The sequence below is a fragment of the Rissa tridactyla genome, chromosome 3 (genome assembly GCF_028500815.1).
Source record: "Rissa tridactyla isolate bRisTri1 chromosome 3, bRisTri1.patW.cur.20221130, whole genome shotgun sequence".
NCBI classification, from domain to species: Eukaryota; Metazoa; Chordata; class Aves; order Charadriiformes; family Laridae; genus Rissa; species Rissa tridactyla.
The window spans coordinates 58,231,403-58,254,353 of NC_071468.1; the positions used below are offsets into that span (position 1 = coordinate 58,231,403).

The window sequence follows — 22,951 nt, forward strand, 5'->3', positions numbered from 1 at the left end:
CACAAAGTTTTCCTTCAAAGCAGTAAAGATGTTCCAGCTTACTCTGTGAGGTTTCTTTTCTATTTTAACTTGTTTGACATAATGAAGTGAATTTGAAACTGAGAGCACTAAGCAGCCCTTGAACACTCCAGTGTTAAGAGAATGGTGGGGTTTTATACACATCACTTCAGTCTTGTATTTCTCTCTCCCTCAGATCAAGTCAACCTTGAGGAAGCCCTATCTGCAAAATCAAAAGAGAGGAAATCAGCTGTATATTTACCTCTACCACTTGGCTAAATCCCAGTGTGAGACTTTGAGACTAAAATGCTGATGGATGACATGGGGCTGGCAGCCTTTGAGCAGGGAACGAGCACTCACAGCCTCCAGCCCTGACTCCGGCACTGACTTACCACTTGACTTTGAACCAACCACTTCCATAGCTTTACCACCACGCTTTTAAAGGAGGTACACAGTAATTACCTACATTGGAGGAATGTTATGAAAATCTACTAATTAATACCTCTAAAGTGTTTGGAGTTCCCCAGATTAACTATTTCATGGGAGGGCAGTATATTAGCTATCTTTATAATGACAGCATTATCAGAAGAGGAAAACAGAACATCTTTAAAGTAACCAGAAAATTGCTTAAGCATCTTGAAAACAAACGGTTGCCGAAGTTGAACATTAGACATTGGGTTTATTGCAGCACTATACTAATCAAGGAGTTTAACATATGTACAGAATCCTAAATCCCACTCTTTGCTTCAAAGTCATTTCTTGCACAACCTTATGCCACTGCTTTCCTTTCATCTCTGATAAAAAGCCTTCAGCAGTTCCAGTCATATTAACACTACTGCTGCTTGTTGTGGCTGTGTACGTTCAAAATGCATTGACCTGCCAGAGAGGCTGCAACAGCTTCCCATTGTAAATATTCACATGCACAACTTCATCACTAACCCTGTGACAGAAACGGGGTATTCCAGATACACTGGGAGTGTCATAGGCTTGCAAGGCCAGCAGCATCACGGGCTATATTGATGGGAGCATAAGCAGGAGATTAAGGGACATAATTATCCCTTTTGCTTGGTTTAACCACATCCAAATACTGCGTCCAGTTTGGACCACCCCAATATAGGGAAGGTGGTGACAAACTGGAACAAACTCAAGCAGGGGACACCAAGATGGTTGGAGTTGGAGCACTTGTCCTGCAAGAAGCTGAGGGACTGGGACATTTCCATCTTGGAGAAGGGACAACTTCAGGGGCCACCTAACAGCAGCCCTCCACCACCTACGAGGGGGGAAGCAAGATGATGGAGATGGGCACTTCCCAGTGGGCCACAACAGAAGGATGAGACACAACAGGCAGAAATTGAAACAGGAGAGCTTCAGACCGGTTATGAAGAAAACCTCTTTTCCCATGAGGGCAGTGGGAGCAGTCACCCAGAAAGGTTGTGCAGTCTCCATCCTTAGAGGTTTTCAAGACTCAACAGAATAAAGCCCTGAACAAGCTGTTCTGAGCTCACAGCTGAGCCTGCTGTGAGCAGGAGGTTGGACCAAGACCTCCCCAGATCCCCTCCAGCCTGGGTATCGCAGTGAGCCTGTCATTCCCTGTTAGATCCAAACCTACTTCTGACTAGCAGATCATCCACAAACCTGTAATGAAGATAGTAAAAACTCTTCCCAAAAGTAGAAAGATGTATACATTTTCAAAAAAAAGAATATATATGAATATAAACACGAGTTTAGGAGAACCTGGGTACTTAGAATCATAGAATGTGTTGGGTTGGAAGGGACCTCTAAAGGTCATCTAGTCCAACCCCCCCGCAGTAAGGAGGGACATCTTTAACCAGATCAGGTTGCTCAGAGCCTCGTCAAGCCTGGCCTTGAACGTCTCCAGGGATGAGGCCTCCACCACCTCTCTGGGCAACCTGTGCCAGTGTCTCACCACCCTCATTGTAAAGAACTTCTTCCTAATGCCTAATTTAAACCTACCCTGCTCTAGTTTAAACCATTGCCCCTTGTCCTATCACTACATGCCCTTGCAAACAGCCCCTCCCCAGCTTTCCTATAGGCCCCCTTCAGGTACTGGAAGGCTGCTATAAGGTCTCCCCGGAGCCTTCTCTTCTCCATGTGTAAAAATCTATGCTAAAATCCAAATACAAAATATAACACTGTTAAGGATATGGTAATAAACCTTCAAGGTGTATGGTATACACCTTCAAAAATATACTCGTTTAGAAATTTTCTTTTCTCACTAAGCCGACACATCCTTCTACCTCATTCATACATTTCAGCTGTTCTGCCAAGTCACCCAAACTTAAGGTTTTTAAAGCATGTTTTTCACAGACAGAAAAAGGAATAAGACCTTTATACAACTATTTCATGTTTAAAAAATTATTTAAGAAAAGAGGGGAGCTGCTGGATGTAATGATTTTCTTGAGAAGAAAAAAATTAGTTAAACAGGAAAAATAAATCAGCAAGACACATATTTTTTGCATTCTCACTCAAATGTTTCTATTCCAAACACAGGGTCATTTTGCAAAAGCAAAAATTAAAAATGAAAAACTAGTATATTTCTTGAAAATGAAAATATTTTAGAGTGTTTGAAAGTCTTCAGGAAAAAAAAAAATCATTATTTTCATGTATCTCAAATGTATTTTTCAAGTAACTCTAGAGTTGCGCTTTAAGCTTCCTAAGGATAGCCTAATTACTTGTAAAGAACACAAAAGAGGGATGTCCCATTACAGATGTAAGATAAATAGATAAAAAGCCAATGCAGCTATTGACTTGTGTCATCAAATTCAACAATACATCAACAATTCATCAGTAAACTTTGTACATAAGTCACTGAGAGTGCACTGAATTCAATCATAGTTTAGGGTCATATGAGCTGCATTTAAATTCAAATAGTGTCATGATACAGCCATTTGAAATGCAGAGCCTTCAAAAATCTTTACTTCGCAAAAGGTCAATTTTTGAAACATTGGTAAGGGAAGGGTGACACACCATGGTCGTTTTGTTTGCACTTCTATTTATCAAACAATGACTTCAAATGATGCTATCATTACATATATACACACATCACCTGGATTCATTTGGGTTCATTGAATTTCCCAAAATCAAATTCCCTCCTGGCTTTTTTTTCCTTTGTGCGTCTCCTTGGCCTGAGGGCAGCTGGCTGCTGAGCCCTCACACCTCCGAGGTGCAAGAGAGGTCAATGCAGCAACGCTGACATGTTCACCAGGAAGAGAACCGACCTCAGCTGCCTGTTTGTTGTTTCTCCTCAGTATTTTCTGCTGAGGTTGCAAAGTGTCTGCAATTGCTACTTCCTCTTTCTCTCTCTTCCTCCCCCACAGCATTTGTCCCCGGCACAGCAATGAACCTACCAGGATGAGGAGGGTGAAGGATGCTCTCCAGTCACTCTACTCAGCTATGATTTTTACCTTCCCCCACTTCCCCAGCTTATTTGCATTTTTCATCATCAACAGTCAGTCATAATAAAGTGAGAGAAGGGAATAAAAACATTATGCGATATATCTTAGTAAACATTTGAGTCATTGTGGTCTAGTGGTTAAAATATCTCTCTCTCTCTCTCTCTCAAATAGGCTCCTGTGATAGCACCTAAGCACTAGGCTTCAAGAAATGTAATTGGGACTCACTGTTCCTTTTTTACCAAGTTGTTTTTCTTCTAGGTTCATGTGTGCCGCAACAGGCCACTTCACTTGAGTAAAGACCTAAATCTGGAGATCTCTGAACATCTTAAGGAAGATGGCTCAGTGTTGAGCCCATTGTATAGAGGCAGAACATGAAAATGTTAGTACTAGATTGTACCCTGATTAAACAAAAACAAGCAAAACCCTAAGAACTTGCGTGACACCTCTACCAACACTTTTACATTGTTAATGTCAGCAATTCTGTACAAAGGCACTGAAAACTTCCTGTGCAGTTACACTGCACATATCCTACTGGTTTCTGCTTTGTCATAAGGGAGCAATTGTTTAACCAGCTCTCAGAGAAGTCTTCCAAATATTCCCCGGTTAAAAAGACAATGTTATTTATGGTATCGTCAACTCTAACTTTCAAGGTCATCACCAACTAGCAGAATTTATTTTCCTTTTATATGGGAACTGACCAGTACTTGGGCAAGCTCCTCTGAGAGCAGCAAGATTCAAGCTGTTTGAAATTAAGCAGATGAAGAGCCCTTCTGCTGCTCTCCACCTCTGTGGCCGGCATGACTCAGTGGCATTGCCACACACTGTCCTCTGACATTTCAAGCAGGGCTCGGAGCTCCTCCACCCCACCACTACTCCTACAGAGCTGTTCCACAGCTATAAAAAGTTGCTGAGATCCAAATAACTGCTCATGCGAGGCTTTGGGCATAAGAGGACTTCAACAAACACTTCAAGCTCACATATTATATTTTCAGTTCCAACAGTTCCAGTTATAAAGGAATTCTTTGTCTATTCAAAAAAGAAATGAAGGGGAACAAAGGTGAATGATTACAGAAAGAGTGAAAAAGAGGAAGTGGGAAGGCAAAAGAGAAGATGTGATTAGACAAACCAGTGGGACAAAATCCAGCTTTGCCACTTGCCTTTTCTCCAAGAGCCTGCACCAGTTCTTTGCTGAAGAGTTCAAAGGATCTTTGAAACTTAGAAGAGCACCGTACCTTTTGAGGAGCTCTCCACAGCCCCCCAGGCAGTTTCTGCCTGCCAGGACACCCGGACCACCTGGTCTTCCAATTTCAGCTCACTGAGGAGCTCTGCATGTTTCCCTTAGTGTCATCACCGTAAAGTAGTGGTACGGCCTGCTACAACAGCTGTAACCACAGCTGTAACGTCCCTGCTGCTTCCCACAGTCAGAAACTACCAAGGTACCCTCTACAGGTGTTCTTGCTTGTCTTAGTCCTTGGCAAAGCACCCCTCCACCTGCCCTGTGCCCCACCAGCCACCTCCCTGCTACCACTGAGCTTTGGCCCAAACGTCCAGAGCAACACTACTCCCGACGCTGACACAGAGACAGTATGAGCAAGGCATTTCCCACAGCTGGATACTACAGCAAGACTCCACGAGTGAGGTTAGAGGTGGTGCACAAGGCTGGGAGGTCCTGTGCAAGTTTTCACAGCACCAGTATGATCTCCAAGATTGAAGCTTCCCTGGCTATTGCAAGGCAACGTTGTTCGAGAAGAACATACTTGTCCAGATTTCATCCCTGACACTTTGCAGTGTACTTGACCCAAGGCTACTATAGAAAAAAGAAGTATGGATAATACAGGTGTCCCAAGGGGATGAAGAGGAACAAGCTGAAGAAAATTGATCTCATGGATTATTTTTTGCTGAATTACTTACATGTCAGGTTTGAAAGCCAAATAAAAGTGGAATTTTTATTTCATGCTCAGAACTGGGTCAGAGTAATGGTGATCCCAGACCCCGTCTCTGACAACAGCAGATGACAAAATAGAGAGCACAGAAATAGAGAGAACGTAAAGCGAGGCCTCCATGGGGACTTCTGCCATTCCACAGTCTAGGCACATCCTGAAGGAAGATTTGCACAGCTTCATTGTATGCAAGAGCTGTCAACAGCCTCTCCTTCCATAAACTTTTGTCCTTGCTTTTTGAACCCATTTATACATTCAGCAAAACAAAATCCATACCAGCTCCCACAATTTAATTGTGTGGTGTGTGGAAAAAAGTATTTCCTTTTTGCTTCAATTTATTGTCAGGTTTGTTGGGGATTTTTTTGTTTTGTTGGAGGTTTTTTTGTTGTTGTTGTTTTGGATTTTTTTTAAATAAATGGTGCATATCAGCTTTCCTATGAAAAAATGAGTATTCCTTGCCACCCTGTAATCATCTCTGTGCTAGTCATAACTGGCAGACCCTATCACATTACCTCTCAATCCTCTTTTTCAAGCTGAGGAATCCCAATCTACTGAAACCCTAGTTCCCCTTTTCTGTACCTTGTTTCTGACCTTGACTTCACACCTTTTAATTATCTCTTAACCCACAAAAGACCTGTAGCCGTCTAGCTGTCATAAGCCTTTGACAATAGTCCTGCCAAAAGATTTCTGGATATCCAAGTCCACTGCACGGACACGTACATGGGCAAGTAGTACAATAGGCCAACAATGACGAATTTGTAGAGCTAAATAGGTGGTGCCAAGGATCTGACATGCATGTAAGTATTGCAAGTGAGTAGCCATAGTCTGATCTCACAGACTGATTAGCTCCTCATTTCGTATAATGTGAGATCAGTCTACTGTATGAACCACAGTGAGAATAATCAGGAGATTTGCTTCATAAGTGCACTCCTGACCTGAATTAACCCACCTATGGCATCACATCCTCTATCAATTGGATGCACCTTTAGTTCAGGTTTGCTCATTAATCCAAAGAACTCTGGGTTTATGAAGAATGGCATCTTCACCCCAAAAAACTCAAAGTTAGGATTACTCTCACTTCATACTTGTGAATCCATCTGGTTATTAATTTGCCACTTTCTGTTCCTTCATTTTTTGGTTTAACCCCAGCTGGCAGCTAGAACCACACAGCGGCTCGCTCATTGCCTCCAGTTGAGATGAGGGAGGGAATTGGAAGAGAGAAAAAAAAAATCCTCATGGATTGAGATAAACACAGTTTAATAGGTAGAGCAAAAGCTGCACATGCAAGCAAAGCAAAACAAGGAATTCATTCACTGCTTCCCATTGGCCGGCAGGTGTTCAGCCATCTCCTGGAAAGCAGGGCTCCACCATGCTTAACAGTTTCTTGGGAAAACAAAACACCATAACTCCAAACGACCCCCCCTTCCTCCTCCTTCCCCCAGCTTTATATGCTGAGCATGATGTCACATGGTATGGAACATCCCTTTGGTCAGTTGGGGTCAGCTGTCCCAGCTGTGTCCCTCCCAACTTCTTGTGCTCTCCCAGCCTGCTCGCTGGTGGGGTGGTGTGAGGAGCAGAAGAGGCCTTGAGAGTTTAGCAACAACTAAAACCACCAGTGCACTATCAAAAGTATTTCTCATCCCAAATCCAAAACATAGCACTACACCAGCTGCTAATAAAAAAATTAACTCTATCCCAACTGAAACCATGACACTTTGGTACTCTGTAACTAATTCAGACAGTAAATTATATACTGGGGTATATAATTTAACATCTCCTTTTCCCAATTGCTTTAGAATTCTGCATCAATACTGCCAGTTGCCAAAAGCTAGTGATCTATCAACCTTTTTTACTTGTTTGTTTTGAAAGGTATCCTTATAGCATTTCAGTTTGAGACAGTTCCTCTAGATTTCTTTCACACAAAAAGGCTCTCATCTAGAAACATTTAGTACAAGGGCTCATTTAACACTGTTTCTTATGGTCTTGTCATCTTTTCCCACTTCTTTTACAACTCAAACTGTACCAAAATCTTTCTCTGGTTTCTATTTCTAATGATGTGAAAGGATTTTGGTGTGTCCCCCTTTTTTATGACTTTAGCAATCAAACCAAAAAGACTAACAACTATTTACCAGAACTTACGGTCTTTTCCATTTTACTCTATTGGATGTGTCGTGGGTTGACCCTGGCTGGATGCCACGTCCCACGAAAGATGCTCTATCACTTCCCTTCCTCAGCTGGACAGGGAAGAGAAAAATATACTGAAAAGCTCGTGGGTCAAGATAAGGAGAGGGAGAGATCACTCACCAATTGCCATCATAGGCAAAACAGACTAGACTGGGGAAAAACTTAATTTAATTTATTACCAAAGAAATCAGAGTAGCACAATGAGAAATAAAACCAAATTTTAAAAATCACCTTCCCCCTACCCTTCCTTTTTTCTTGGGTTCAACTTCACTCCTGGTTTCTCTATGTCCTCTCCCTGGGCGGCGCAGGGGGACAGGGAATGGGGGATGTGGTGAGTTCATCACACATTGTCGCTCTTTCCTCCTCAGGAGGAGGACTCCTCACACTCTTCCCCTCCTCCAGTGTGGGGTCCCTCCCACAGGAAACAGTCCTCCACGAAATTTCTGCAACATGAGTCCTTCCCACAGGCTGCAGTTCTTCACAGACTACTCCAGTGTGGGTTCCTTCCATGGGGTGCAGTCCTTCAGGAACAGACTGCTCCAGCGTGGGTCCCCTGCGGGGCCACAACCTGCTCCAATGTGGGCTCCTCTCTCCACGGCTCCACAGGTCCTGCCAGGAGCCTGCTTCAGCACAGGCTTCCCACAGGGTCACAGCCTCCTTCAGGCAACCACCTGCTCCAGCGTGGCATCCTCCACAGTCTGTAGGTGGATACCTGCTCCACCATTACCCTCCAGAGGCTGCAGGGCGACAGCCAGCCTCACCATGGTCTTCAAGGGCTGCAGAGGAATCTCTGCTCCAGCACTTGGAGCACTTCCTCCTCCTCCTCCTTCACTGACCTGGGTGTCTGCAGAGTAGTTTCTCTCAAATATCCTTACGCCTCTTTCTTGCTGCAATTGCCCAGGTGGGTTTTTCCGCCCCCCCCCACTTCTTACATATGTTATCTCAGAGACACTACCACTGTCACTGACTGGTTCAGCCTTGGCCAGCAGCAGATCCATCTTGGAGCCAGTGGCACTGGCTCTATTGGACAGCTTCTCACAGAAGTTGCCCTTGTAGCCCATCTGCTACCAAAACCTTGCCATGCAATCCCAATAAGGTATGACTTCCATTTTTTGAAAAAGTCTTTTGATTTCTGATAGACTCTTGTAATTCACTGTTTATACATACTATCTTTTTCATTTTGTCATTGGTACTACTTTTTAAATCTTTCTTGACAGGTGATAAGCATTTCCTCTTAGTTTCTAGTAACAGCACATTTAAATAGTCTTGATGGCATTTCAAACAGTTTATCCATTTAGCTGTTCCTCTTATTTTTCTCTCAACGCACATTCTCATATAATTTTGGTCCACTTTTTAAAGTTACCTTATTTTGTTTCCTAACTACCAGACTGATGCTGAATTTGAAGTCACTGTGGTTCCTCCCGAAGAGTGGCTTTTACATCTTATACCAGGCTGCCATGCATTGCTTAGGCTCACCTGAAGACTCTTATCCTATGGCTTGGCTTGTTAATCTTTCCAGGAAGGAGTCATTTATGGTATCGACAGTAACAGAGCTACACTTGTTTAGTCTAATGAAGATAAGAGATGCAATGCTTTCTTTGGCATTCCCCCTAAGCACGTTATTTTTTGTTACTGACATCTGGAATTAAAATTTTATCCAGGATGTTTTCTTTCTTCTCAACAAGTGCTACCTACTAAACAATCTTTATAATTGAAAGCTTTTCTCCACCCTCAGAAGGAAAATCCCTATAGATTAAGTGCTGATGTTCGCTTTCTGAGAAATTCTGAACTGGAAGATTAATAATAATAATAATAAAAAGAACAAGAACTTCACCAGAAAGCCAGGGCTCGGGGAACTGCCCCCCCTGCAGTGCCTGCACAGCCACAGGAGCCAGGGAGGCTGCGGTAGGCAGCAGGGTGCTGCTGCCATGCCCTGGGGCTGGTGGCACCTGGCAGGAGAGGGCAGGACCTGGTGGCACCCAGCAGGAGGGGGCAGGGGACGGGCTCTGCTAGGAAGCAGCACCATGCCCCAGCCATATGCAGAACAGCTGCTCGCCTCTCCTGCTATGCAAAGCTACTTGTATAATAAATACTATGTATTTGCATGCACACATTAAGCATACATTTCTGCATCAGTGTATTTACAAAAGCCTTTCTCTCCCATCCCTTAGGCTGTCTGCCAGAAACACTCAACTGCAGCAGTTCACGATTTCTCTATAGCCTAACCCCACGTAAAAAATTTGTCTCAGCCATAGAGCGTTTAACTATTAACTATACATCGGACCATGGACGATTTATATCAGCAGCATACTTCCTGGTCCAGCCACTGTGTTGAATTGCTGGATGAAGGGCTGGTTTTAAGAGCAGAACGGGACAGCTGGTGGAGTGACCTCCTCCAGCAGAGAGGGAAGTAGGGACCTGCGCTTGCATGCAGGGCTCAGGTTTCAGTGGGAGGCTCCCTTGGACCTCTTATGCTCTGAGATGAGATAAGGAGAGTCTAATAAGACATCTAGTTTCTGTGCATCGGCTCCATCTAATCAAAGCACGATAGAAGCATGGTCATGCTCGAAAAGCACTCAGTTGTGTAAGATGTTAGAGATTACAGATGTACAAGATATTCGAGAAAGTACGAGTTATAACCAATAGTTAACCCCCTGAATTGTAGTCAGGTTAAATATTTAAGCGTTGTTTCCCAATCCTGCCTTATCACCTATAGGAAAATCTAAAAGGAACTTTACATACAGTTAAAAAGCTTTGGGGAAATACATAGGAAAATATTTTGAAAGAATTGCCACATATAAATCTGACTCTACCAAAATCTGTCGAGGATAACATCTTTGTTCCAATCATTACAACCCAGCAGAGTCTCCCCCTCCCGCAGCTCAGCCTTCTGCTGCAGAGGGGGACAACAGTATGTGTATCTTGTCCCCAAAGAGACCACGCACAATGGAGTGGGCAGTGGAAACATCACAAACTGCAAACCTTGAGCCTCTCTTTACACAACTTTTCCGTCCCACAGATCAAACCATTTCCTTCCCCCTTCTTCAGTAAGGAGAACTGTGTGCATTCTAAACCAGAAGATTTAAACAGAAATAAAATTTAGTCCCTGACCACTTCTATTAGTGGAAAAAAAAAAGTGGAATCACTCCAAACAGATCAAAATCTTAACAGAAAATTGAAACTCTTTCTGGACAGAGAAATATCCAACCGGATGTTTTTCTCAGTGCTAATTTGCAGACTTAAGTTTTTAAGTTTTTCATGTCCTTCATTAAATACAGTTCAGACAAATTCTCTGCAGGCATAGGAACCCCATCAAGCAGAGGTCATTTCAAGGACTGAATAACTGGTAGTTACCACCACCATGTACTACTGAATGATCCACAGCCACTGAATAGTTAAGAGACTGACAACAGGGAAGACAGCCCAGCTGTAGAAGAGCTCAATTCAAGGGCTTTCATTCCCCCATTTGCTTTGCAGTGCTGAGCAAACTTGGCTTACCTCCATCTCAGTTCCCCAAATCACCCAAAGAAAGACACCGCTGTGCTCTCCTGCGGATGGAAGCACTGCGAAGAGCAGACATAAATCCACTAAACACTATAGGGAACTTCAGCTCCACAGCTGTGGGGACTGCAGTCCCCAGGCACCACCCAAAATAAGTATTTGTTATTAGATGCCAATTGAGATCAATCGGCCTCACTAATAGCAGGATTTAGCCTTTCAACCAGAGGAACTAAAAAGATGACCTTTACATCTTACCAATTGCTGACCAAACTCTCATGATTTTAAGTTAATAAAGCTGATTACAATGCCATAGCTACAGTGACACAGATGTCATCTCTCGGTGCCAGAACAGGAGGTGCCCTCTCCCAGAAACACCTCTGGTCCAGGTCCTACCGGCACTGCAGTTCCCAGGAGTTGACATGTATCAACATTTACGCCAACGCATTCTTCACAGTCATTTTCCTTAAGGTCAATTCAGCGTCCGCTTATGATCTCCAACAGCGGAGCCTAAGGATAGAACTACAATTTCTAAACCTACCGATCCTTCTCCTGTAGCACAAGAGTTCCCTGCGCCAAGCCTCCAGCTTCCAGGCACTTACAGAATAAACTCCTCATATTTCCTTTCCAGAGAAGCCACGTGATAGAACTGAACCTGTGCGTTCAATTCTAGTTTCACGACATGCGGTCTTGAGAAAACACTTGCATTTACTCCCCCACCCCCATTTAAGTTTGAGACATTGCTCGATAATAAGGGAGTTTCCCCAACTTACATAATGCTTTCCCTTCTCCTCCTCTTCCCTTACATCCTCTGAGATGGTGAAGCAGAGGACGCGGACAAAGCCCCAGAAGTCTGCACGCGGAAGAGCAGCGGTCCTTGCTACATTCTCGCCGGTCGTGCTACAGACCTTCCAGACCCAAGGAGCGCCGGACTTTCTCTACCACGTGGGGATGCTCCACGTCAGAGACAGTTACACCTCTGCTCAGCGATTCTCTTCAGAGAGATAGAAGGAAAAGACAACTCCAGAGACACACACACAGTCACTTTGCTTTCTCTCTTCAGACCTAGTGACATCCCCTTTTCCTACTCCTTGGTTCAAAGGATTGTATTTTACCTGCTGTCCTTGTCCAGCTCCAGGAAGACCTGGGTCCGAGAAGCGAGCGATCATTCTGGGCAGCTACTTTTTCCAAGCCTCCAGCAGCCTGCCTGCAGCTCAGTTGCAAGTTTGACAACTGAGTGGGGAGAGAAGCTCTGGGAGCTTGCTCCGGCATAGGCTAAGGGTGGGAGGACTGGAAGAGGAGTGACGTACCTATGCCTGTATAAGGCCTTGTGATAACTAGCAGTTGTCTCGGTGGTTTTACAAGTATCAGTTGTATTTACTCTAGCTGAAGTGCTGCTGTCTGCAACAGAAATACAGGTTTCCTATGGCTGCTTCCCAATTCAACATTCATGAAACAGCCAACACCCTTGGTCAGGATCAAGGCCTCATCATGGTAGATACTAGGTAGATAAAGATGATGACATCATCCCATCCCAAAGAGCTGGCAAAGATAAAGAGGGAGTAAGATGGTAACGTTCCTGGAAAGGGGAAAAACAAATACAACCATGCCTCCTCTTGGCCTCTGTCAAAATAATGACTATGTGTAAAGCTCTGCATACATACACGTAAATAAAAATCAAAACTCAAACTCAGAGCCGGGAAGTTGTTTAGCTGAAGTCTGCAAGCTCCTGCCTGTAATAATCTCCCTGCCTTCTGATTAGAGCCAAGAAAAGGGTTTAGCATTTTTCGTCTTCTCTAATCCAATACTGTTTGTAAATGCATTTTTCCTCCCTCCTATCTTTCCAGTTGGTTTTATTTATGTAGACATGCCAATGTGGTAAATTTCAGACCTATAATTTGTGGCTTCCTGACTTGGGGATTGTTCTGAAGTAGTTCTCATGTGGCTGTTCCTCCAGCTAAATATTTACACACGTATACACCGTGCATAGCTTTTACTTATGTGCATGGGCAAGAGCTCTGCATGCTTCACATAATTTTTCAGAGTCTACATGTGTTTCCAATCATGACAACACATTGAAAATATGTGCCTACAAAACACATTTTAAATGTATTTATACAAAACAGTATGTTCTTACCCTTGAGGTGTTTTCTATATATAGAAAAAAGCTGAAGATTAGACTTCCTGTTCTCATTCTTTCCCTTCAAGTTCTTCTCTTGTTATTCATTGTATCCAGGTTTCCATTACAACTCAGCTATACATTGTTTTTCACTGGCATGGAATGAATTCAGACGTGAATTCCGGTAACGCACATGTACATGATAAAGCACGAGACATTCCCTAAAGAGACATCTGGACTTTCACATTTCAGTCAGTTCAACAACAATGATGGTGCAGGAATGACCATCATTCCCCTGCTCAGTCTCTACTGAGAGACAAGTCTTCAATGTATCAAAAGGCAGTATAGTTATAAATGACAATCAACATTCATTGACATTGTATTTAACATATACAGGCTTTAAATCTCTCTTCTTCAAAAAAAAAAAAAAAGAATTCAATTGTCTACCAAAGTGGTTTTAAACAGTTATTTAGCTCCAAAGCCCATTTTCTTTAGTTGCTTTAGCTTTTTTCTTTAGTTGCTTTAGCTTGTGGATGAGGCCAAACAAGCTATTCAAAGTTTTCTTCCTGATGGCAAAGGTATTTCTTTATCAGAAGTTTCACATCTGAACCTTGCAATAAGCTACATGCACTATCAAATGTCAGTCAACCTGCTGACCTCCAATAGGAAATATAAAAAGCCACGGCTAGTTCTGGATTGCCTCACAGTTTTGAAAGTATTCACTCTTATAAGACTTTGAAATATGAGAGTTAAACATTACTTTCTCTTCCAGGACCTTCCTTTTCCTACTGCTGAGGCTCAAGCAGCAGCAGCACCGGGACCCGCGCTCACAACTTGCAAGTTTCCAATTAACAATTACTCACCTCTGGGACAGCCTTCCCCCGCCTACGAAGTACAAAATACATATGACCACAGCCTGAAGACGCTGACACATTAAAATAGATGAGATGTAACAAAATGACTCTAGTTATTCCATAGCCTTTGGACTAATCTTATGAATTCGAGCAGTCATCTGGAAGTCAACAGTGCTACATAAATGTATTCACACACTGATAAATGCTTGCAGGACCAGGGCCTAAATTAAGTAGATTCTACAGACTTCACTATTATCTGGATTTACAGAAGATGATCTATCCGACTCATGTTATGTTCCTATTTCATCATCATTATCTTGAATGGATTTTTATTTATGTGCATGACTGGACAGTCTGTGCTTTTTATGAATACCCATATTCATCCACGGAGGACAAAAAAACATCTTTCTCCCACTGAAAAAAAAATTGTCAGGGAGCAGAGAGAGACCTACACAACTCAGCCAGGCTGTCAAACGCCACGAACAACAAACGGGAAACCACGGAAGCAAACAGTTTCCGAAGGACTTGTACACCAGGCTGTTATACACGAGCTGCTCGTCACACAGCTACAGACGATAAGCCAATTTGCACAATTCAGAATCTTTCGCACTCTATTTGAGATAAAACAAAAGAAAGGTGGAGCGGACCAGAAAATCCAACCAGCGCTAGTCCCCACCTCAGCAGCCCAGCTAGCGGAAAAGTTACTGTTGTGGTCTCCTACAGCAGTCATGCAGCCAGGAGCCCGACTGCCGAACCCGACGGCAAGCGCCATCTGCTCACACAGTGATACGTGAAAAAACGTTAAGTAACACAGCAACAAAACTTGTCAGAAATTCCAGATGAGGGCTAGCCTTTTGCATGGGTCCTTTTGAAATAAATCTATAGAAAGCGATAGGAGAATACGCTGTATAAGTAACGCACATTTTGGTAGTCACAGTCTGCACAGTCACACAAAAGCTCCCATCTTGCCCAAAACCAGCAGAGACTGGGGTCTGCCAGGGTTACCAACACAAGATGCTGCAGTTTGCAGAAAAGCACCAGTTCTCTCCAGCTGTACCTCGATTGTCCTTGTATGCTCTGTGAAGGGGGCAGGGTGAGGGAGGCTCCAGCAGGTGAGCAGCAAAGAGTATTCCATCCAAGAGAAAGACCTCTCTCAGGTATAGACCTTCTGACCAGCACTGCAGGCACAAACGCCTCAGGGCACCAATGCTGGGGAGTCACTTGGTGCTGATCTCAGAGGAGTGAGGAGACACGAGGTGCAGTGGTGGTACCACTGTGCCTGCTTTCACCTTGCACGATGACGGTGCTGTGTGGATGGACGCTGCAGGCATCACACATGCTTTGGTGCAGGGTATCCTCCTCTTTGCTCTAATCTACAATCCTCCTCAGGGATCGTCAGCAACACCCAGTGCTCCCGGCACAACAGGATAATGAGACAGACACCCCGGCTCCTCCAGTCATGGTCCAATCCCTACCACGGCAAAGAGGAGGCACCATTCCTCCTCCACCTCCACCCTTGTGAGCAGGACCTGGCACTGCTGCAGCCTTTTTCCTCAGTGGGAGGAGTCCAGTGGAGAACGAAAAACAGTGGGAGGACAACCAGCTCTCTCAGGAGCTTTCTTATAGCCTGTTGGTCCCAAAACAAACTCTGGACTACACCCTCTCTCACCCATCAACTATCTCTTCCTAAAGAAAATCCTGGGCCCAGGACTTTCTGGTAGGGTGATTGGGAAGAGGAAGGTACTGATGAGGAACTGGTTTGGGCAACGAGGAGGCAGAAGGGCACATGGTGGCATGTCTGGCAGAAAAAGGCTTGAGAGTGTCCTGAACGCACAAGTCTTTCCAATGAGTGTCCGCGTGCTGGCTGTGTCTCCTTCCCAGCTGTGCTTCAGACTGCTAGTGCTATGTGGATATCAAAGAGCAGAGACTGAAGGTAATAAATAAGTAGTCCAGGGTCTTAAACCAGAAGCCAATTGGGATGAGGATTTTACCATGTTTGAGACTTTTTTTAAGCTTGGAATGGGAATTCAGACTGCTGTTTTATCCAAATTTTATCTGAATTTGCAAATTCATGGGAAAACAAGATTTTTAATCAAATTCTCTGCTAATAAAACTGAGCACAACTTTAATCTAGTTTCTCCCATTCTGGTAAACCCACAAATTGACACAGTCTCTGGTATTACAAATTTAATCTAGGTTAATCCACTTTTTCTATTCATTCTGATGAAAGTTTCTCAAGAGAATAAATGGATCTTTAAGACAAAGGGAATTGAAATAAAACATCTTTTTGAAAAGGTTAAGCGGCGCCTGATAGTCTACAATCTGTCAAGTTAAGCAAACAAGGAGGGGGAAACCCTACCTTGTAAATAAGGCAATTACAAATCTAGTTTCTACAATCTGGAACGAAGCCAGGATCTAAATGTGAAGGATTGAGAGGAAAATCTGTTGTAAATTCCTTCAAGTGAAAGTCCCTATTTAAAAGGCAGAGAATACCAGTTTTAGAAAGGTCATGAAGTCACAGCAGTTTTTTCAAAGCATAACTCTAAATGTCAATTTGACCTCTTTTTAAAGGCAGAGACAGACACAGCTGCACTTGGAGTGTAACCCTTACACTAGAAAGAGAATAGCAATGATTAACAAGATGTTTTGCACCAAATTTCCTGTAGACAGCCATATAAAAACCTACTCAATAGGCATCTTAACCTCAACGACTGTGAAAATTTATTGTTGTATATTCTCAGTTTAAAGAAAAAAAAAAACAAACATAAAAACAAGAGAAATATGCCTCTTGTGCAGGCATAAAGTTGCAAGTTACACATGAGCTGCATCATTAAAAGCTTTCACTTGAGACTGGTTTTACCCCCTTTCTAGGTAAGGGGACTTGCTGTGGGGACAGGGAAATGTGGCAACTGGCAGACCGGTGTGCCTTGACTACAGGTTTTAAGTCTAGGCTTTCTGGGAAGCGTTGCAGCAAAGGTGAAAGAGCGACTCTGAAAGACAGCGCTGACAAGCCCTGCAATTCCATCTCTAATAAATATTATTAGATGAGTAGGTTAAACTTGGGCAGGATTCAAAAACATGGGGGTATATACATGGATACCCACAGACATACACACACATAAATTCACCTATATACGGCTCAGGCAAATTCCACTGAAACTAGCAAGTCGGACTGGAAGATTCACTTTACATTAAGCCTTTGCATTTTAATCATAAATTAAATAGACTGTGGGTGTTGTGACTAACTGGCAGACAGTAAATTGAGGCACTACATGGTGTTTACCATGAGGTAAACTGTTGCTTCTCCTGATTTTTAATTGGAGGTTAATTGAACTCTGGCACACTCCACTATAAACAAGTCCTGGCACTAAAAACAAAAAGACAAGGCATAATTTCATGAATGTATTCCCATAATCCATCAAACATTCATCACTTACATTGCCCAGATGTACTGTCAAAGGTGATAAACAGACACATATCAATAACAATAGTCTGATATTCTGCTCCATTCCCTACCACAGAGGTACCTGATCCTGCTCTCCGAGGGAAGCAAAAGCGTAGGGTGCAGCCTACAGAACATCAAAGATCTGGCTCTAACCCTCTGAAGCCTTCCTGAACACGTGTGGTACAACACGATACCTTGATCCTGGCCTTCCATTTCTATCCACCTTACACATAGTTGTACACACATGAAAAAGTGACTATGAAGTAGATATAAAACGACCTAGCAACATCTGACACGCATCTCCTACAGAACACCAGAAGGCCTTGTAGCAAATGGTCCAGCCACTTGCTGTTACTCCCAGTCAGGATGCTGGCAGATCACCCCCCAAAAAAAGAGACTTTGCAAGAAAGAAGGGTCCTGGCAGAAAAGCGATGATAAACCCTAAAACAAAGCTACTATAGCACCACAGGACGTGTAGGTAGACTGAAACAGTGACAGGCTGACAAAGCTGCCACATTTCAGGCAGTACGTACCTAAGCATCCCCAGCCTACTCTGAATTGTGCTGTGGCTCAAGCAGAGATGAAGGGACACAAATATCTCATTTGTAGCTTTCTTCATACTTTGAAAAACACAGGTTATTAGTTATTGTTTTTTAGCTTATCAGATTGTTATTCTCTTGCATTGCTACTTTGCTATGTATATTATTCCCCCCCACACAAAAAAAATTAAAACACAACGCCCTTAATCATAGGTTGTTCCCACTAATAGATTATCTATTTAATATGTTTATATAGGCTCTTTTCCACAGTACAGTCATGTTGACATTGCCCTAATTAAAATATTTCCATTTATTTGCATGACTAATCAGTTGTTATCAGTAACATGGCACTTTATATCTTCAAAGCACTTTGATTGCATATAAATGGATTATCTGAAAACTTGCCCAAGAACATATCTTGGAATCTGATGCACAGACTCAGCTATTGCTTCCTAAAATAACTACTGCCTTTACATATGCATTGAACCCAGTGAGGACAATAGCGACAGGCCTGAAGAAGCGTATGTGTTACTTATGGAAAGAATGAATAGTCCATAGAAGAGAGAAAGACAAGCAGACATGTCAGCATTCAGTGATGACATGGAAAAGCAGATGGCTCCGTCCTTTCAGTGGTAGAAAAGACACAGTCTATCCCACTTCTCGCCATGCTTTTTGCTGAAGAGAGCTGTCCTACTCATGTGCAAATGAAGTCCCACATCTCTAAAATTTCTTGCGAGAGACTTACCACCATTCTTTCACTTCCTCCTCTTTGGAGCTTTCTACAGACTTGCATGCCAAAATACTCCGGGCATCTGGTGCCGCTTTCTGGAGACTCTGGCCACTGATAACTTGCACTGTGTGGGGAAATTAATTTCTCAGCATAATGCCATCACTGTGTCTCCCCACGAAGTTCTTATCCATGGGCCGCTCATTGGTTGAAAGAAGATGACAGTGGTTACTTTTTTGCTTCACAGCTTGTTTTAACAAGGAACTTACATACAGAAACAAGCTATTTCCATAAGCACTGAGCTACCCTGCCTGTCTGCAAGTCATTTTCCTTTCTAAAAAATTAAGGATTACAACAGGAATGTGCAGGGGGCAGGGATTTTTCAACTGTATTATATCCAAGGAAGTGATATAAAGCAGGAGTAGATTTTGTAGATCTGTTGTTTTGGTTTTCAAAGACTAAAATATCTTTTAGAGCTATCAATATGCTCTCCCTTGAAGACTTGAAAGTGTAGAGCCATCTCTAACACTTTCATTTGGTTAAGGGGGAAAAAAAATGTGGTTCCTCAAGTTAGATAACTATGTTTTTCCAATGTCCTGCAGGTGCCTTAACTGAAGGAATGACAGTGGTAATTGCAGAAGATGATGATTTTATTCTAGACAGCTGCGAATTTGCAAAAGTATTGATTTCCACTGTTCTGATTGTTGGTCTTCCACTGAACTGGATCTTCTCATGCATTTACTCAATTGCCTCAGGGTCCTTTAAACCTCAGAACTTCACTATAGTTATAGTGATTTTAAGTGCATATGGTGGCTTTTATCCAGAACAACCTGAAAGTGCTTGATGAACTCCACCAGGAGGCAATTATATAGGGCCTATTCACAGGGCCTCTGCAGATTCATAAGGTTGGAAAGAGACATCAAGAGATCATTAAGTCTGGCTCTCCCAGCAGGATCAATTATACTTGGGCTATTCCTGAACAGAGGCTGAGCTGCCTAACCTGTTTTTAAAGACATCAAATAATGGAGGTTCCACAGCTTCCTTCAGCAGCCTAAACCAGTGGTTAACTCTCCCTGACTTTGGATTTTTCTACAACTTCAAGCTCCATGCTGTAATTTAAGCCTATTATCTCTTGTCCTATGAAAATCTGTCCTATAATTTTCTTTCATAAAAACTTTATCATGCTTGTTCTTATGACACCAATTCAGTCACCTCTTCTTAAGACTATGCAACATTATTTTATGTAATATTTCCTCAAAAGACAATGTTTTCTATGCAAAGACCCCTGAGGGGGTTGTTGCCCCCTCATTGGAAATACCTGCTGTGGTGAGTACTCCAGGTTACGTGATTGGCATTACCAGCCCTAAAATGACACCAAAAGGAATAGAAGTGTCCCCCCCGCCCCAGCACAGTCAATGAGAGACTCTTGAAGAACCTGCCTAAAACAAGAACTCCGATCCTTTTTTCTGTTCTGTGTTGGTTAGAAATATAAGCAGTTTACCATCATTTCCCAGGCAGATTATTATTTGTACTGCCATAGCCACAGAGGTTGCTATAGACTCGAAGATTTGAATGCCTGCTGGTTGTGTCCCTCTTCAGCTTAAGGGGGGTGGGGGTGGGGGGAAATCAAGCCAAAAAGAAGATCTCTGAGCAAAGCTCCTCTGTGTTGCTTTTTCCATTCCAAACCAAGGTTCTTGCTGCTGCTCTTTAGGCCTTTTGAACTGTATCATTACTATTTACTACGAAAGTGGTTAGAAGCCAATTAAATCACCCTCCCAGCGTGCTCAGGATGTTGCAACCGTAAGATCTGGTTTGCTACAAAAGAAAAAAAGCTTACAATCTAAATAGATATGACAGACAGTAATAAAGGGATAGAGCATAAAAACAGTTAACTTGTTAGCCACACTCAATGTAAACAAAATATCCCACAGGAAACCAGATACATCCTAAATGTGGAAAACTAAAGAAGCTGCAGCAGCGGGAGGGGAGGAGGGACATGCCTGCAAAACGACTGCTCCCCCCCTGCCCCATCACCTGCGTGTCCCACTCCTTAGCTGGAAGTTTTTCCAGCATTAAACAGCCCTTCACTACCATTGAGCTTAGGTAGGTAAACATGTAAATTAAGTATTAAGTTTACAACACAGGCAGCACAAAAGGTAAGCCGAATTAACATTTTCTGGTTGAGGAGGCACCAAATCTCACAGTTCACCTCCTGATTTTGAGGGGGGGAGCAGGAGACACAAAAGCCACCCCGTCTGAAGGATTCCCAGCCCTAGCACAATTCCCATATCCTCCACGTGAAGCACTGCTTGAAATATAACTTACACTAAGCAAATCATGCCTGAAAAATGTATAAAGCATTATTATTTTAAAATAAAAACACTTTATAACCTAGTTGTAATGCATATTGCCTATTCAATCCTCTGAATATAGTTTCCACTTACCATAAATCTAGAGATCTCTCAGGAAAATCAAAAAGTTTGCACACATGAACCAAGAGGGCTCCCCCCCACGGAGACTCCTTCCTGTCTTCCTTTTTTTCCCCCCCCTCGCCCTGAATACAGGAAGAGAGATCACCAGCTGCCTGCTGAAGAAAACAACCACCGAATAGTGTGCATCATTCAGATGGCTTGGATGATTCAGCTTTTCCACGTGAACTTTACTGAAGTTGCACACAAATGCAGCTTTGTGCATTTCTGAATCAAACGCATAATTAATAGTCCAAGTACATATCAACACAATTTCTATTTGAAGAACAACTTTTCATCTGGAATGCAGCAGTGTATACTTCACCTTACAACAGCTCCAGTTCTCAAACCTACTAATAATTACATCCACCTGTGTTTATATACTGCAGTATCTCCAGCCTTTAAAAATCCATTTTATATTGTTCTCGAAAGTTGCACCAAACAGGGCAGTGAAAAGAGGATCTAGTCACGAGCACATCATATTGAAAGCCACCTGATGTGATGTGTGTTGGGTTTAGAGTGGGAGGGCTGGGAAGGAACAGAAAAGCCAGATGTTGCAAGCAGCCTGCTCCCCCGGACACATCAGCACAATAAGCAGCAGCTTGATCCTAAGTGTCCCATGAAGTTACTTGCAGCTACGTTTTGAAAGTTCAAGATATTCTCATAGTCTAGAAACTTGTAGGAGAATAACATTAAAAGTTTCCAGACATTAGGCTGAGATAAAAAAAAAAAGACACACACAAATGCAAAACACATACACGTTTACTTGGTGTATTTTTGGTTTAGCACTGCTCAAAGATGAAGAAATAGGGCCTGTTTTTACTTCTCTAATTTCCTTGGCCTTTTCTCACTTGTTCGAACGTTCACTTGAATCCTCTTTGTCAGCAAGGTCCTATTTTCATTTCACCCCTGCAGCCGTAAGTCAGAAATGGCTCTAATAAACCAAGCAGGTTTGACAAAAAAAGTGAAAAGAAGAATCAGACCTAGCACTGCCTTGGATGGACCCTCTTGCCAGACAAGCCCTATTTACTCAGCAGGAGAAATGCCTATTTATCCTAGAGAACACAAGCACGTCAAACACAACACTGCCTGCTGCAGGCACACAAGCCCGGCAATGCAGAAAGTGCCCAAGGTGCTCAGCGAGGGCAGCCAAACTGGAACCATCCAGGGGAACACGCAACTGCTGACCAAGTGCACGTATAGCACCCATGCCACCACAGGCCACCTCGCTTATGCAAAGGGAGAAGGCAGCAACAGATTGAAGGGACTGGCCATCACTGGAAGTTGCTCAAGACCTAGAGAAAAAAAAAAAAACCAACAGAAATGTTGCTTGGCCTGGTGCTTTCATCAACAGAAGGAAGCCCATAGTGTGCCCATTTTCATTAGGGCACCACATAGGATTTTGTCTTAGGGGTGCAAGGTAGGTGAGAGTATCAGAAAGCAACCAGAGAATGATGCTTTGGCAACATCTAATGGCTTTTGGATGGTTTTGTTTTTTTGTTTTTTTTATAACAGACTTCCACTTAATTTTAAGATGTAGACACATTAGGTATGTCCAATCCAAATAGTTTGTATGAAACTAGTCAGGCTGGTGCAACACTCACCTCGCAGCCCCTGTCCTGAGTCAACACTGCCAGACTCGGCCACACTCACTAAGATGTCTCTGATCATACCCAGATACATCAGCAGCAAGCGCTGTGTGAGATCAGAGGGTGCCCAAAATCTTCGTCAATGTAAGAACACGTCAAATACTTCATCAGAAGC

The 22,951-nt window shown here is 43.0% G+C and overlaps 1 protein-coding gene across 2 annotated transcripts in view; it reads right to left on the reverse strand.

Annotated features, from left to right (window-relative positions):
- Positions 1 to 21,200, reverse strand: part of IPCEF1 (interaction protein for cytohesin exchange factors 1) — a 90,172-nt gene extending 68,972 nt beyond the window's left edge. Inside the window, exons 1-2 of one of the 2 annotated variants that reach the window (XM_054194674.1) lie at positions 21,164 to 21,196; positions 18,738 to 18,846 (exon numbers count right to left, since the gene is read on the reverse strand). The gene's annotated coding sequence lies outside the window, so the exon portion shown is untranslated. Of the gene's footprint in view, positions 1 to 18,737; positions 18,847 to 21,163 lie in introns of both variants that reach the window. The other variant, XM_054194677.1, reaches the window with a different exon arrangement.
- Positions 21,201 to 22,951: the final 1,751 nt, after the last annotated feature.